This window comes from Furipterus horrens, unplaced genomic scaffold, assembly GCF_987537825.1.
Source record: "Furipterus horrens unplaced genomic scaffold, mFurHor1.1.pri manual_scaffold_3, whole genome shotgun sequence".
In the NCBI taxonomy this organism is placed as follows: domain Eukaryota; kingdom Metazoa; phylum Chordata; class Mammalia; order Chiroptera; family Furipteridae; genus Furipterus; species Furipterus horrens.
The window spans coordinates 138,545,604-138,561,091 of NW_028327173.1; the positions used below are offsets into that span (position 1 = coordinate 138,545,604).

The 15,488-nt window shown below is 37.1% G+C and overlaps 1 pseudogene; it reads right to left on the minus strand.

The window, feature by feature from the left end:
* Positions 1 to 13,871: 13,871 nt before the first annotated feature.
* LOC150016109 (ras GTPase-activating protein-binding protein 1 pseudogene) lies at positions 13,872 to 15,269 on the minus strand (annotated as a pseudogene).
* Between the last annotated feature and the right edge of the window lie 219 nt (positions 15,270 to 15,488).

Genomic DNA, 15,488 nt, shown 5'->3' on the forward strand with positions numbered 1-15,488 from the left:
AAAATCTGGAGCCGGAGTCCCTAAGGCGGTTTGACGTTGTAGTCAACACCGGCAACTCCTGCGGCGCACCTGAAGCCAAGCTGTATTGACTCCGTCTTTCCCTTGGACCCTTCAGCTGCGAAGAGAGGGGGGGTCTGCTGCATGGGCAACAGCAGACCCTCCATATTACCCTGCCCAGGCTCTGTAGCTTCAGCGTCATCGCAAGATGTCGATTCAACACGGGAGGAGACAGATACCGTGTCACTCCCGAGTCGGACTGCACAGCCATTCTCGGTGGTGCAGATAGACTCTTAAGAAGCTACACCATCGTCTCTCGAGACGGACGGCTGCCGACGACGACGACGACGACGGTACTTCTCTAAGCCTGCCTACTGCCCTTCCAAAAAAACTATTTATAAACATCAAAACTCTGGAAATGTCAATGATTTCCCAGGAAACAACAGGGTATAAGTCATGTAAAATAACGAGAAAACCCTTTGCAAATATCAGACTCTGAAATGTGGATTGTATTCATTTTAGAGGCATCAGAGAAAATTAAGCACAAAATAAAGTTTTTGGAGCAAGGAGGAAAATCAATGGTTTTTATATGAAGCTTTAACAAAAAATAGAGCCCAACTAATAAAAATCAAATTTTTCACATAAAAGTCTCAAAAAATGGGGAAATCCATAATTTTACCTTGTGCTCTGCTAACTCCAAATAAGAGACCATAAATCAATAACCCTCATATCTCATTGAACTGAAGAGATTGTTTAGTTTTTCAGGGTTTAATACCTCTCCTCACCCAGTTTTCTCATTGTTTCGTTGTGTAATAATGGATCAGGCTACATCTGAGGTGTGTTGTTACATTCTAGAAATTATATTTTTAAAGAAATATAAGCCAGTTGGGAACTATTCAAAGTATACAATAGAGAGAGGAATCTCTATATACAAATTCTTGGACTTGAGTGTAAAGGGATTTTACTGTCCTGTGGATTCTTCTCTCCTTGTTACCACTGAACAGAGAACTTCATGGTATAGAGTGTGTCTGAACTCAAAATTTATTTAATAGTGTCAAATGGAAAAACTTGGGTAACACTGAATTAGGAAGGAAGCAGTTACAGCTACTCTCTTGTCCACCTCCTATAAAGGCTGTGCTCTCTCCCTATTTCTGTTCAGCTCTTCATGGGTTCTCTGCCTCTGTGTCCCCCACAGCACAGTAGTAAATGGCAGCATCTGCCACCTGCACCTGGAGGATGAGCAGTGAAGAAGAGAATCGCTCATACGTCATGTTGTAGCGTCCCTGCTGAGAAGGTCTTGAGCCCTTTACAAGGAGTCTTGGTGCACATCCTGGGAAATGAAGGTACCAGAAGAAGTCGTAAGCACTGGATATAGAGTGATTACAGGAGATTTCCACCACAGCTCCCTCTGAAGATACCACGGAGGAAAGCTGAAATACTTGGTCCTTGCTCTCTGCAACTGCAGAAAACAGATAAAGAAGGATGTGAGTTTTATGCTGCTATTTGCTTGTCAATAGCCCTTTAGGTACAGTGAAAATTAATAAATCTGGGTTGTTGTTTTTTTTTTAATTAGTCCAAAATTTAAAGGAATGGCATACGCTTTTCCAAGACCAGTCAGTGAAGGAGCCTACTTACCCTTCCAGAGAGAGCTGAAGAACAGCCCCAACCACACCACTTCCAGGGTGCTCTGCAAAGCCATAGCCATACCACAGCTGGTCTCAGGCCTCAGCTGTATGTGTGATACTCCCTGGCAAGCTGATTTAAGGCCTCATGTTTTGCATTTTTTTCCTTTGCCTCAATGACATCATCATCCAGAATCTATGAACTAGAGAGTGACTAAAGTTGTGAGGCTGCTTAAGAGTGGCTTCAGCTGTGCTTTGTTCTGAGCAGGCAGTCTTAAAAGGTGATGTAGCCTTTCAGAGGTCACCACAGTTGTGTAAATTTAATCACTGAAGAATCTTGCTTCTCTGAAGGTGATAAAAGGAGTCACCTAATTGCTGAAAGACTTCTTCATTATTCATATTAAAGTGATTTATTCACACAAGCAGTATACTGAACTTATCACATATGATATGACGACATATTATATTAACATGTTAAAAATGATTATGAAATCTTAATAACTGATAGATGAAAGATTAATTTTTTTAAGGCACAAAAATTACTATGTAAAATATTCATCAAAATTTGTCTCCTTGTATCCAGGGTGGTCTCTGGAATAAATATACAAAGAAAATCTCAGTTATAATTTTCTGTAACCAAAAGGACCTGGGGTCAAGGAAGACCCAAAAACTGCATTTGGAGATGATCTCTTTGGGATGGTACCTATCCTCATTTTGTAGACTGAGACTGTCCCTTTTGTTATTAATGCAGGAATAAATAGTTATCCCTCTGGATTTTGTTGTTTTATACAGACTTTTTTGGTATTTTATTTTAAAAAGAAGAGTAAACGAGGTTTGTGGCACTTCAAAGTTTATACAGTCAAGTTTTTAATATCCACCACCACCTAGTGGACTACATGGGAACTGCTGGAAAATCATTTCCCCAAGCAGCCTGTGAGTTTTAGCTTTGCACAGCTTGAAAAGATTTCATTCCCTTTGTTTTGTTCAAATTCTCATTCTTAGTCAATTTCCATAGAATATAAAGGTTATCCACAGGAAATAACTGCCTTCTTAGAAACTTTCTGGTTACACAAAGATGTTCTTCATTCAGGTGAGTGGTTATTTAAACACATACTCCCATGAAATGAAATATTTCTTTCTCATCCTAAGATGGTTGTTTGATTTATTTCCTTTCTTTTTTCTTCATTTTTTAAAAATAGTCTAACATGTCAGGAGAAATTAGTTTCTTCTTTAATCTTTTCTTTTTTTCACTGGGATATTCCTTAATTTTGATATGATTGTTCGAGTCCAACAGGGACCTTTTATTTATATTTGTAACCCCCAAAAGCTTCCAAAAAATACAAAACTCCAATATGGCTGTAAAATTAGGATAAAAAAATCAAAAACAAGTGAGCATAGGTTTCTTTAGTGAAAGGACTAATATAGCAACTGTGATTAAATTGAGCTATAAAATACCTGACAACTGAAACAAAAGGAAACACAAAGGAAATTTAATTATACAAATAAGATGGTTAAGTGAGCAAGCAACTTCTTCCTGAAGCCAAGTGGTATATAGCTATAGATAACTTAAAACTATTTTTAGATCACTGGGTATGTACATCTGGTTTGAAGTTTCTAACTACTGCAAAATATTTTAGCATGTGTTTCCTCCACATTTACTTATACAGTTCCCTAGAGGTGGAATCATAAGCTCTCTCCAACCCCACCTACACAGCAATGAACATAGTTTTATATTTCTCCTCATTAAATATGTGAGAATTTCTTTGGGGTATGTATCCAGCAAGAATTGTCCAATCATAATGTATAGGCATAGTCAGTTCCACTAATTAAACATTCAAACTAGTGATAGCCATTTATACTTCTACCAGCAGTGCATGAGCATTCCAGTCTCATCAATCCTCCTCAACAATATCTGGTATTATAAAAATTATTAAACTGTCTCAATTTTACCAATATGCAGAGAATAGAGTCTCATTTTAATTTGTATTTCTCTATTAGTGAAATTGAGCCATGTGTTTTCCTTTCCAATATTATCTATTCAAATGACTTTCCCAGCTAAAAGTGCCCTAATCTTTCACCTAGAACTGACCTGGAAGATGTGAACAAAGAAGTGAAAGCTAAGGCAGAGTAGTAATCTGCCTGGCTAAATATTGAAGGAGTGCCCAAACCTGCTCACAAAGCCTATTGGCAAAGGGCATGAAGCCTTTTGGTTCCAGGCACTTAAGAAAGTTTCTGTTCACAATCACTAGCTGACCACTGAGTTAATCAAGCAGAAATGCCATAGCCACATGACAAAAATACAGACTTCACAAATTAATTACGGAAAGTCACTAAACAAACTGACAGCAAACATAACAAAAAAAATAGCAATAACAGCAAACCTCAAGTGAGTAGAAGAGGTAATTTACAAGGCTGCCATATTACATTATTTTAGATGTTTATTTTCAACAAAAAAATGATACTACATGCAACAAAACAAGAAGATATAGTCCATACTGAGAAAAAAAGAGTCAATAAAAAAAAGCTTGAAGAGGCTACATATTGGACTTAATAAGCAAAGATTTTTAAATCAGCTATTTTCAATATATTCATAGAACTAAAGTAAATGACCTATAAAGAAATAAAGAAAAGTACATGAATTATGCCACACCAAATAGAAAATACCAATAAAGAAATAGAAATTATTACCAAAACAAACAAAAATTAATAAATTTAAAAGGATTGAAATTATACAAGCAATTTTTTCCTACCACAATGAAATGAAATCAGAAATCAATAAAAGAAGATTTGGGACCATCACAAATCAACACAGTTGAAATCTGTGGAAATCAACACAGTTCTAAATTCAACGATAAAAAAAAAAGAAATTACAAGGAGAAGTAGAGAATAATTTCAGATGAATGAAAACAAAAACAATAAAACCTCACAACAAAACATATGTGATGTCATGGCTGGTGTGGTTCAATGGATTGAGCACTGGCTTGCAAACCAAAATGTCACTAGTTTGATTCTCAGCCAGGACACATGCCTGGATTGCAGGCCAGGTCCCTGGTTGGGGGTGCATGAGAGGCAACCAATGGCTGTATCTCTCACACATCCCTGTTTCTCTCCCTCCTTTCACCCACTCTCTAAATATAAATTTTAAAAAATATATTTTTTAAAAACTTATGAGACAGAAGAACACAGTAGGAGGAATCACAATACCTGATATCAAACTATACTACAAAGCCACTGTAATCAAAACAGCTTGGTACTGGCATATGAATAGACATATAGATCAATGGAACAGAATAGAGAGCCCAGAAATAAACCCCAGTCTATATGGTCAACTAATATTTGACAAAGGGGGAAGAAACATAAAATGGAGTGAGAAGAGCTCCTTCAACAAATGGTGCTGGGAGAACTGAACAGGGACATGCAAAAAAAATGAAACTAGACCACCAACTTACACCACACACCATAAAAACTTAAGATGGTTCAAAGACTTAAATGTAAGATGTGACACCATAAAAGTCCTAGAGGAAAACATAGGCGGGGAAATTTCAGATATTCCACCTAGCAATTTTTCACCAATACATCTCCTAAGGCAAGAGAAATAAAGGAAAGAATAAACAGATGGGACTACATCAAACTAAAGAGTTTCTGCTCAGCAAAAGAAAACATCAGCAAGATGAAAAGGGAACCAGCCATATGGGAAAACATATTTGCCAATGATACCTCAGACAAGAGATTGATCTCCAAAATATATAAATAACTTACATGTCTCAGCACAAAGACAGACAGCCCAATTTAAAAATGGGCAATGGACCTCTCTGGAAGGTCCAGAGAGTATGGAATTTCCTCAAAAAATTAAAAACAGAACTGCCTTTTGAACCAGTGATTCCACTGCTAGGATTATACCTGAAGAATCCTGAAACACACAATTCAAAAGAACCTATGCACTCCTATGTTCATAGCAGAGCTATTTACAATAGCCAAGTGCTGGAAACAGCCTAAGTGCCCATCTATAAATGAGTGAATTAAAAAACTGTGGTACATTTACACAATGGAGTACTATGCAGCAGAAGAAAGAAGGAACTCCTGCCATTTGCGACAACATGGATGGAACCACAGAGAATTATGCTTAGCAAAATAAGCCAGGCAACAAAAGAAAAATACCATATGATATCACCTGATACAGGAGACTAATGAACAACACAAACAAATGAACAAAATTAAACAAGGAACAGGGTAACAGTTATCAGGGGGAGGGGGGAGGGAGAAAGGGGGGATAAGTAGGGTAAGGGTTTAGTAAAGGAACTAGTATAAATAACCCATGGACATGGAGAACGGGATCGGGATTGACTGTGGGAGAAGCGATGGGCTGGGGTGGGGGGAGCAATGAGGAAAAACATGGGACAACTGTAATAGAAAAACAATAAAAATAAATTTAAAAAAACAAATGTAAAATATCAAACTAGCAATTTTTAGAAGATTCATTACATTCTGAAATGATATTGCAGTTACACTAAGAGAAAATATATCATTAAAATTAAAAAAAAAACTTATGTGATGCAGCTAAAACTATATAGAGAGGGAAATTTATAGCTATAAATACCTATTTAAAAAAAGAGAAAATCTAAAGTCACTAACCTAACTTTACATCATAAGAAACTAGGAAAAGATATATTTGCCAATGATACCCCGGACAAGGGACTGATCTCCAAAATATATAAAGAACTTATATGACTCAACACCAAGAAGACAGACAACCCAATTTAAAAATAGGCAAAGGACTAGAACAGACACATCTCCAAGGAGGACATACAGAGGGCTCATAGGCATATGAAAAAATGCTCAACATCACAAGCCATCAGAGAGATGCGAATTAAAACCACAATGAGATACCACCTCACACGGGTCAAAATGGCCATCATTAACAAATCAACAAACAAGTGTTGGCAAGGATGTGGAAGAAAGGGAACCCTAGTGCAGTGTTGGTGGGAATGGAGACTGGTGCAGCCACTATGGAAAACAGTATGAGATCTCCTCAAAAAACTAAAAATGTAACTGCCTTTTGATCCAGCAATTCCATTATTGGATTATACCCAAAGAAACTGAAACACCAATTCAGAAGAACCTATGCACCTCTATGTTCATAACAGCACTTTTTACAATAGCTAAACATAGAGGACAGCCTAAGTGCCCATCAGTGGATGAACGGATCAAAAAACTGTAGTACATTTACATGATGTAGTACTATGCAGCAGAAAGAAAGAAGGAACTCCTACCTTTTGCGACAACATGGATGGACTTGGGGAGTATTATGCTTAGTGAAATAAGCCAAGCAGAAAAAGAAAAATAGCATATGATCTTGCCTAATACAGGAACCTAATGAACAAAACAAACAAACAAGCAAAATAGAACCAGAGGCATGGAAACAAATAATAGACTGACAGTGGTTACAGGGGAAGGTGGAGTGGGAAAAGGGGAGAAAGAAGGAGAAGGGTCTAGTCAAGGAACTAATATAAATGACCCAGGACATGTACAACAGGGTGAGGATTGACTGTGGGAGACCTGGGACATGGGCAGAGCAGGGGAGAGCAATGGGAGAAATATGGGACAACTGTAATAGAATAACAATAAAAAATAGAAAAAAATAAAATCAATAAATAAATTTTTAAAAAATATCTTTAAAAAAGGAATGAAGGAAAGTGAATATTGGATCGTCAGGAAGAAATAAAGAACTCTGAAGAAATTTTGTAGGTAAATAAAAATAGTATTTAAGAAAAAAGAAACTAGAAAAACACACTAAACTCAAAACATGGATAAGGAAGAAAATAATAATGATTAAAGCAGAAATAAATGAATAGAAACTATGAAAAAAATAGAGAACAACAAATTAAACCAAAAATTGGTTCTTTGAAAATATCAATAAAAGTGACAAACCTTTAGCATATTGACCAAGTAAAAAGAGAGAACACTGAAATTATTAAAATCAGGAATGGGAATATTACTACAAACCTTTAAGAAAGAAAAAGGATTATAAAAGGAACACTATAATCAATTATAAGGCAGCAAATTTGGTAATCTAAATGCAATGGAGAAATTCCTAAAAAGATATAGACTGCCAAATAAAAAAAATTAAAGAATAAAGTTAAAAGTGATATTTAAGAAAGAAATTATAAATTATTCTTTTTTATCCTAACACAGGGGCTTCTTTTTATTATTGTGTGCATATTTATGTGCACAAGCCATGCTATACCTTGGTTACATATAAGATAACTTATTTTCTTATATCATACAGTATGTTGGAAAAATCTTAATTATATTGCCTTTATAATAAAAATATATCCCATTTCAGAGACAAGATTTTTTCTGCCAAATTCATTGCTATATTGGTTTAAAGAAAACATTCATATTGGCACACAAACTATAGTTACCACATTTGAAAGCTATACACTAAGTGTTTAGCTTCCCACTTCAATTCCATGTTAAAAGGCAGCAGGATAAAGTTTTCCAACAGAAGGGAGAAGCCGGTCAAGGTTATCTGTTGTTCTCCTCCAGAACTATGAAGATTTATTTAGAAATTTTAAAGGTAACAAAGATTTATGACTAATGCCTTTTAATATATATGAAAATAAATTTAACAAAATATTGATAATGGGATGAATTAAAAAGATATAAATTACCATAACTGATTCAAGAAGAAATAGAAAATCTGAATACACCTGTAACAAATAAAAAGATTAAATTAGCAATTTTAAAAATATCTCACAAGGACTCCAATATGGTGGCAGAGTAGGTAGAAGTTACACTCACCTCCTCCCAAAACCAAATTGGAATTACACTTAAATTATAGATCAATCAACCTGAATAACCAACTGAGGACTAGGTGAATAAAAGTCTTACAACTAAAGACATACAGAAGAAGCCATATTGAAACTAGTAGAAAGAGTGGAGATGTGAAAAGGGATGGCCCCACACTCACATGTAGCACTTGAGAACTGAAAGGGATATCTCAGCTGCAAAGATCCCCCAGAGGAGCGAGGGGTCTCAACCCCATGTGAGGATGGCCTGCCTGGAGGACAAGAGCCAGGAAGAGGAGTCCACATAACATCTGGCTGTGTAAATCAGTGGAGATTCCTTCCATCAGAGAGGAACAGCAGTTTACTAGAAATTCAGGCACTGTATTAAAAGGTAGGTGCACAAAATCTCATTTGTGGGCACTCGCCATGGCCTCTGGCAGAGGGAGGATGGGTCAGAGTAAACTGGATTCATATAGGGAAATATTAGGTTGTGTGGCTTTGGGGAGCAGACTGGAGGCGGAACCACCATTGTCCCTGTGCTGGGTCTCTCTCCTACACTGCCCACAGATGCCACCTTTTCTGGATCGAGCACTCCCCTCCATACTGGCCTGTGGGTAGTCACTGTCCTCACCCTCCTGACTTTCTGTGACCCTGCCCTGCCACAAAAAGATGCTCAACATCACTAATCATCAGAAATATGCAAATTAAAACCAAATGAAATATCACCTCACATCTGCCAGAATGGCTTTCATCAATAAGTCAACAAACAACAAGTGTCGATGAGAGTGTGAAGAAAAGGGAACCCTCATGCATTGTTGGTGGAAATGCAGATTGGTGCAGCCACTATGGAAAGCAGCATGGAGATTCCTCAAAAAATTTTAAAATGGATCTGCCTTATGACTCAATGATGCCACTTCTGGGTATATATTCTGAGAAACTCAACACACTAATTTGAAAGAATATATCCACCCTATGTTCATTGCAGCATTACTTATATAAGCCATGAAATGGAAGCAACTTGAGTGCTTATCAGTAAGCTGTGGTGCATATATACAATGGAATATTACTTTGTCATATAAAAGAATGAAATCTTACCATTCATGACAGATATTGTCACAATGGATCTAGAGATGTTGTGCTAAGTGAAATAAGTCAGACAGAGTAACAGAAATACCATATGATTTCACTTATATGTGGAATTTAAAGAGCAAAAAAAGAAAATAGAAACAGACACATAGATACAGAGATCAGACTAATGGCAGCCAGAGAGGAGGGTGTTGAAGGCTAGGTAAAAAAGGTGAAGGGATTAAGAAGTACAAACTGATACTCACAAAATAGTCAAAGGTATTTAAATTCAGCATAGGGAATTCTTTCAATAATATTTTAATAACTATATATGGTGCCAGGAGGGTACTTGAAATATCCGCGGGGACCACTTTGTAAAGTATATGATTGTCTAATTATTATGCCATGCACCTTAAACTAATAGAAAATAATACTGAATATAAACTGTAATTGAAAATAATTTTTTAATTTCACAAAGAAAACCCCAGGTCCAGATGGTTTCACTGGTAAATAGTACCGAATACCTAAAACATGAATTTCAATCCTGCACAAACTTCCAAAACACTGAACAGGAGGGAATGCTTCCTATCTTACAATTATAAGAAAAAAATGCTGAGAACTTCAAGAATTCTTCCCAAGACTAATTCTCCTAAAACTTCATAGACTATTTTCATTCTTCTTTCCTGACTTTTCTCCCTTTACTTGGGCATCCCATAACATTCCATTTTCAGACCTCTACTTCCTACTCATTATCTTTTAGCAATACCTATCATTTCAAAGACAAAACTTTGAGGAAACGTTTACTTTTAAATAACTAACCTGACAGGATTCTGAAATCAAAGCCATAGTTCTAAGAGCTTTTTTTTCCCCATTATTTTCCCAGAATTCACTTTTAAAGGCTAAACAGTTCTCTGGAGTGTGACTAGATTTTGCAATTCTCTGCCCCGCCCCCAGATGTGTTCTGTGTGCATAGCTTGGTTCATTGCCACATTAATTCACTTATGAAACTTAATCACCTTATAACCACAACAGTTTTAATAAGGTCCACTGGGGAACCCAGCTTCCTTTGTTAACTGCTATTCTTACCACAGAGAAGCATTTAGAGACCAGAGCGTAATCAGTGAAAGCAACAGTTATAATGAAGGGCTAGAGGTATCCTCTGGTCTACCTGTGATGTTGGCACGGGCCAGAGGAAACAGGAGATTAATTTAAAAGTTGAATTTTTCCTCTGGGCCATCTGAATAAGCAGTCCCTATTGACCTGTAATTTGTCAAAAATAATCAAACTAGGCTTCTGCCTTCCCTGAACTTTGTGTGTTTCTGTTACAAACACCTAACCTCTTGAGTGCCATTTGACCCAACAAAGCAGAAGCAAATTACTACCTACAACCCTATTCCTTTGTGCATAGCTCCCTTCATTGTTAAGAGAAAGCAGTGTGCAGAGAGACTTTTTAATCTAGATTGTGGTTAACTACTTCACCAGGGCCCTATGTGGGTAGTTAGTCCATACAATTCACTTGTTCTTTTCATTTCCAGCTGAATTGGTCTGTCATCTTATGCCCAACTAGGGATGAAGTTTAAGATAATAAATTCTTATCACCTAAGAAATTTGTCACTGGAAGAAGTTTTAGAGTCTACCTGCTGTAGCCCATTCATTTTATGAGAGAAAAGTAGGCTCTCCAGGTTATGTGGCTAGCTCAAGGTCATGCAGACAGTTTGTGATTGAACCAGATCTAGAACACTAGTCTCCTATTCAGTGCTCTGACAAAAATTGTAAGAGTGTCTGCCACTTGAAAAGAAGTCTGGAAAAATAAGAGATTACTTTAATTAAATTTTGGTTAGGAAAATATAATGCCCTATTATTTCTTCCTTTGAAATTTTGAAATCTCTGACAGTTTCCATTTCCTCTTCATTCACATTGCCATTGATCTTATTCACTCATGCTCCTAATGCTTCCACAGCCTCCTTGCTTTGGCTTCCATATTCCAGTCATTCTTATTTCTAATCTATGCTGCCTATCACTGACAAATAATCTTCCTAAAAAAAGATCATGTCCCTGGCAGGCGTGGCTCAGGTGGTTGAAGTATCCTCTCGTAAACTGAAAGGTCACAGGTTCAGTTCCCAGTCAGGGAACATGCCTAGATTGCAAGTTCAGTCCCCAGGTGGGGCGCTTGCAAGAGGCAACCAATGGATGTGTCTCTCTCACATCAAGGTTTCTCTCCCTCTCTTTTCCTCTCTCTAAAATTAATAAGCATGTCCTCAGGTGAGGATAAGAAAAATATGTTATTATATGATAGTTACACTTCAATAAGATTGTTATGAAGAAGAGAAAAGGCTTTCTTAATGAACCATTGTGAGGTCACTGGTGACCTTTAAGGGAACAGGTTCCATGGATCTCAAAATAATATTATGCTAAGCGAAAGAACCCAGACCAAAAAAACAATGCATAGTGTCTATTTACATAAAATTCCAGAAATTCTGGGAAGGGCAACTAATCAACAGTAATTGTAAAATTACTTTTAATTATATTTTGTTGATTATGCTATTATAGTCGTCCATTTTTTTTCCCCTTTGTCCACCTTCACCCAGCCCACTGCCCACTCCTTCAGGCAATCCCTACCCCATTGTCCATGTCCATGGATCATGCATATATGCTCTTTGGCTACTCTATTTCCTATGCTTGTATTTTATATCCCCATGACTATTCTGTAACTACCTATTTGTACTTCTTAATCCCTTCTCCTTTTTGCTTAACCCTACCACCTCTCCTCCCATCTGGCAACCATCATAATGTTCTCTGTATCTGCTTCTGTTTCTATTCTGCTTGTTTATTTTGGTTTGGTTTTTTTTTTTTTTTTTTTTTAGATCCAATTGGTTTTTTTATTTTCTTCTAGAAATATTTTAATAAAAATTGGCCATTTCCAAGAAGCACCACTGCATGTCCATCAATAAAAGAGAACCACTAATAAAATAGAAAACTTACCATATCACTATGACTTAAGAAAAAAGAAAGACTAGCTGACACACAAGCACATCAGCAAAGTCCAATATTAAAATCACATTTCTTCTTATGGACTGGTAAAAATTCTGAAGATATCAAAATAAAATGCAGAGCTATTTAAGTCAAATGACCTCTATAGAAGGTCCTCAAAGACATTCCAATTTGAGGCTCATTTTCAGGATAAGGCATAACAAATGGATAGAAGACATACAAGGTGAAAAGAGGGAATCTACAATTCCCAACATACTCTGAACCTGAAAAAAAACAAGTCTAGACTTTTTAAAATTATTTTTCTTTAAACAATTGCCAAGGCTGAACTCAAAGCTAAATAGAAGGCACAACAGTTTTGCTCTGGTTTTGTGTTATTTGGATTGTGAGGGTGGTTTTAGTATACTGTTTTTTTTTTTTTTTATAAATACAAATTAAACATGAAAAAACTCTACTTCAAAAAACTAACAACTCAAGAAAAGCATATCAGTTGCATTCTAAACATTTAAAACCTATCTCACAATTTAAATTTCAAGGTAATAACAGTGGATTTTAGAAATGTTTTGTGATATTATATCAAAAGAAAAAATACTATACCAACACTTTTTATTCAGTTTTTAACCATTCCAGAGAGAATCAAAATTGTCAGTTTTTCAATGGCAGTTTCTGTACATCAGATGGTAGTCATGACTCTCAAAAAAAGAAACAATTCGGGGTTTTTCTGCCTTCAAAATGTTTATCAACCTGGCTGCTGTGGCTCAGTGGATTGAGCATTTGCCTGCAAGCCAAGTGTCACTGGTTCGATTCTCAGTCAGGGCACATGACTAGGTTGCATGTCAGGTCTTCAGTAGGGGGTGCCAGTGAGAGGCAACCACACAGTGGCATTTCTCTCCCTCTCTTTCTCCTTTCCCCTCTCTCTAAAAATAAATACATACATACATACAAATAAATAAATACAAATAAATAAATTTTAAAAATATTTATCAAATCTTTTATTTCTCAAAGGCTTCGAAACAGGTAGAAAATAAGAAATATCTCAATGAATAAAAAATACCAAATGTCAGTAATAAGTGAGACACATTACTTTGGGGAAATGGTTGTTTAAAAAAAACCAGTCTGTATATGCAAAGTAAAGCAAGGAAATTCAGTCTTCTTTTTTTCTTCTTTTAAAATCCATTTTTTCTAAAATATCATTCCACAAAAATGGAAGTGAAGGATTAAAAGGTGAGGAGAGGAGAGGGAAGAGGAGGGAACACACATCATCAACACAAAAAGTAGAATTGTATAAACTTAAACAGTTTATAAGAGACCAGGGTCATACTGCAAGATTCCAAAAGGCAGTTAAAGAAGTTCACCATTCTGCAGGAGCGGAAGTTGATACCTGCTGCAGTGAAGCTCAGTGAAGAGCAATTCACTGGCCTAGAGCAATTCCCCATCCCACTCCAAATCCTGGTTTCTGCACCATGATTTCATGGGAGGGCCTCTCATTCCATCACCCAATCACCCAGGACACCTCGAGGGCCTCCAGGTATCCATGTGCATTTATCTCACTGGCCCCCTTCCCAGGCAGCTCCAGTCTTCTCTTCCACATTCGCTCAGACCTCACCTCTGAACATGATGATCCTATTGCTAAGGACTTTTGGACAGTCTCAGAATCATCAAACACAACAAAATTAAAATTGGATAATTTCCCACCACTATTAACGCACAGCTCCTCCACATTCCCATAATTTTGAAAGAAATCTTTAAGCTCTGATTTATCCACCTCATAAAGCACTTTGCCAATGAAGAGTTGGTGACTGTCAGGGTGTCTCACAATTCTTCGGGGTTCACATTACTTTGATCACCAGATTCATGGAATAGTCTAGGTCCCCTCTGGGGAGGAATGTTTATTTGTTGTTCTTGAACACCTTGACACCTCTGAGGCCTCTCCAGTGGAATCTGAGATTCAGGGTTAGACTCCAAGCAAGGCTGGGAAGCTGGTACTTTAACAACATGGGGTAGTATCACAGTAACTGGAACAGCTCCAGTAAGTGGAAGGTTCTTACTGGTCACAGATGCCCAGAAAAATGTCCTCAAGTCTTCCTGCACTGTCTGAGCTATGTCTGTATGTGCTGGAGAAGAACTCTTTGAGCATCATCAGGAGAAGTTTCTTCCGATACTGGCTCAAACTTTTCCTCTTGGATTACAGATACAGGTTCTTGGTCCAGTTCTGGTTCGGGATCAGGTTCTGGTTCAGCAACAACCTCTAAATGTTATTCCGTCATTGCTGACAGTCTGATCATAGAAAGTTTCATAATCATCAGGTATTACCTCAGGCGTCTACTGTCTTTCTTCACATTCATCTACTTTCCCTCAGATTCCTCTTGAGGCTCAGTGACAAAACCACCAAATACCTCATCTTGGTATCTGAAAATATCATTGTGAACATAGAGCTTATTTGCAACAGAGCCCTCAGCACAAATGTCTGCAAGAATCTCAAAGCCTCATTGTTACTAGAGAGCAACCCCATCACCTGGACCACCATACCACTATTCAGAGTAGCATGAGCATCAACATGATGAATCTTAGTGTGACAGTTGGTGAAGTTCTGTGATATCACTTTCTTAGGGATTTCTTTCTGTTCATAGACCACATCTGCTGGCTTTCCATTTGAATCCAATCACCCATGGACATAAGAAGAGTTCTTTCCATAAAATCTGTGTAGCATGTGTGGGGCCTGGTTCAGCAGCGTGTAATACTGTCTCACAAATTCCCACCCAACCAGCAGGGGAATAGGCTCCTCCATAATCATTGCTTTGGTCAATTCAACCTGCGCAGCTCAGCAGAAGAGCTCAATTGTTGATAGATATGTATTTGTTGGCATTTTATTCATAATTTTTTCTTCTTCTTAAAGAAGACCCTTTAACATTCCATAAAATAATGGTTTGGTGATGATGAACTCCTTTAGTTTTTTCTTGTCTTGGAAATTCTTTATCTGCCCTTCAATTCTAAATGATAGTTTTACTGGGTAGAGTAATTTTGGTTG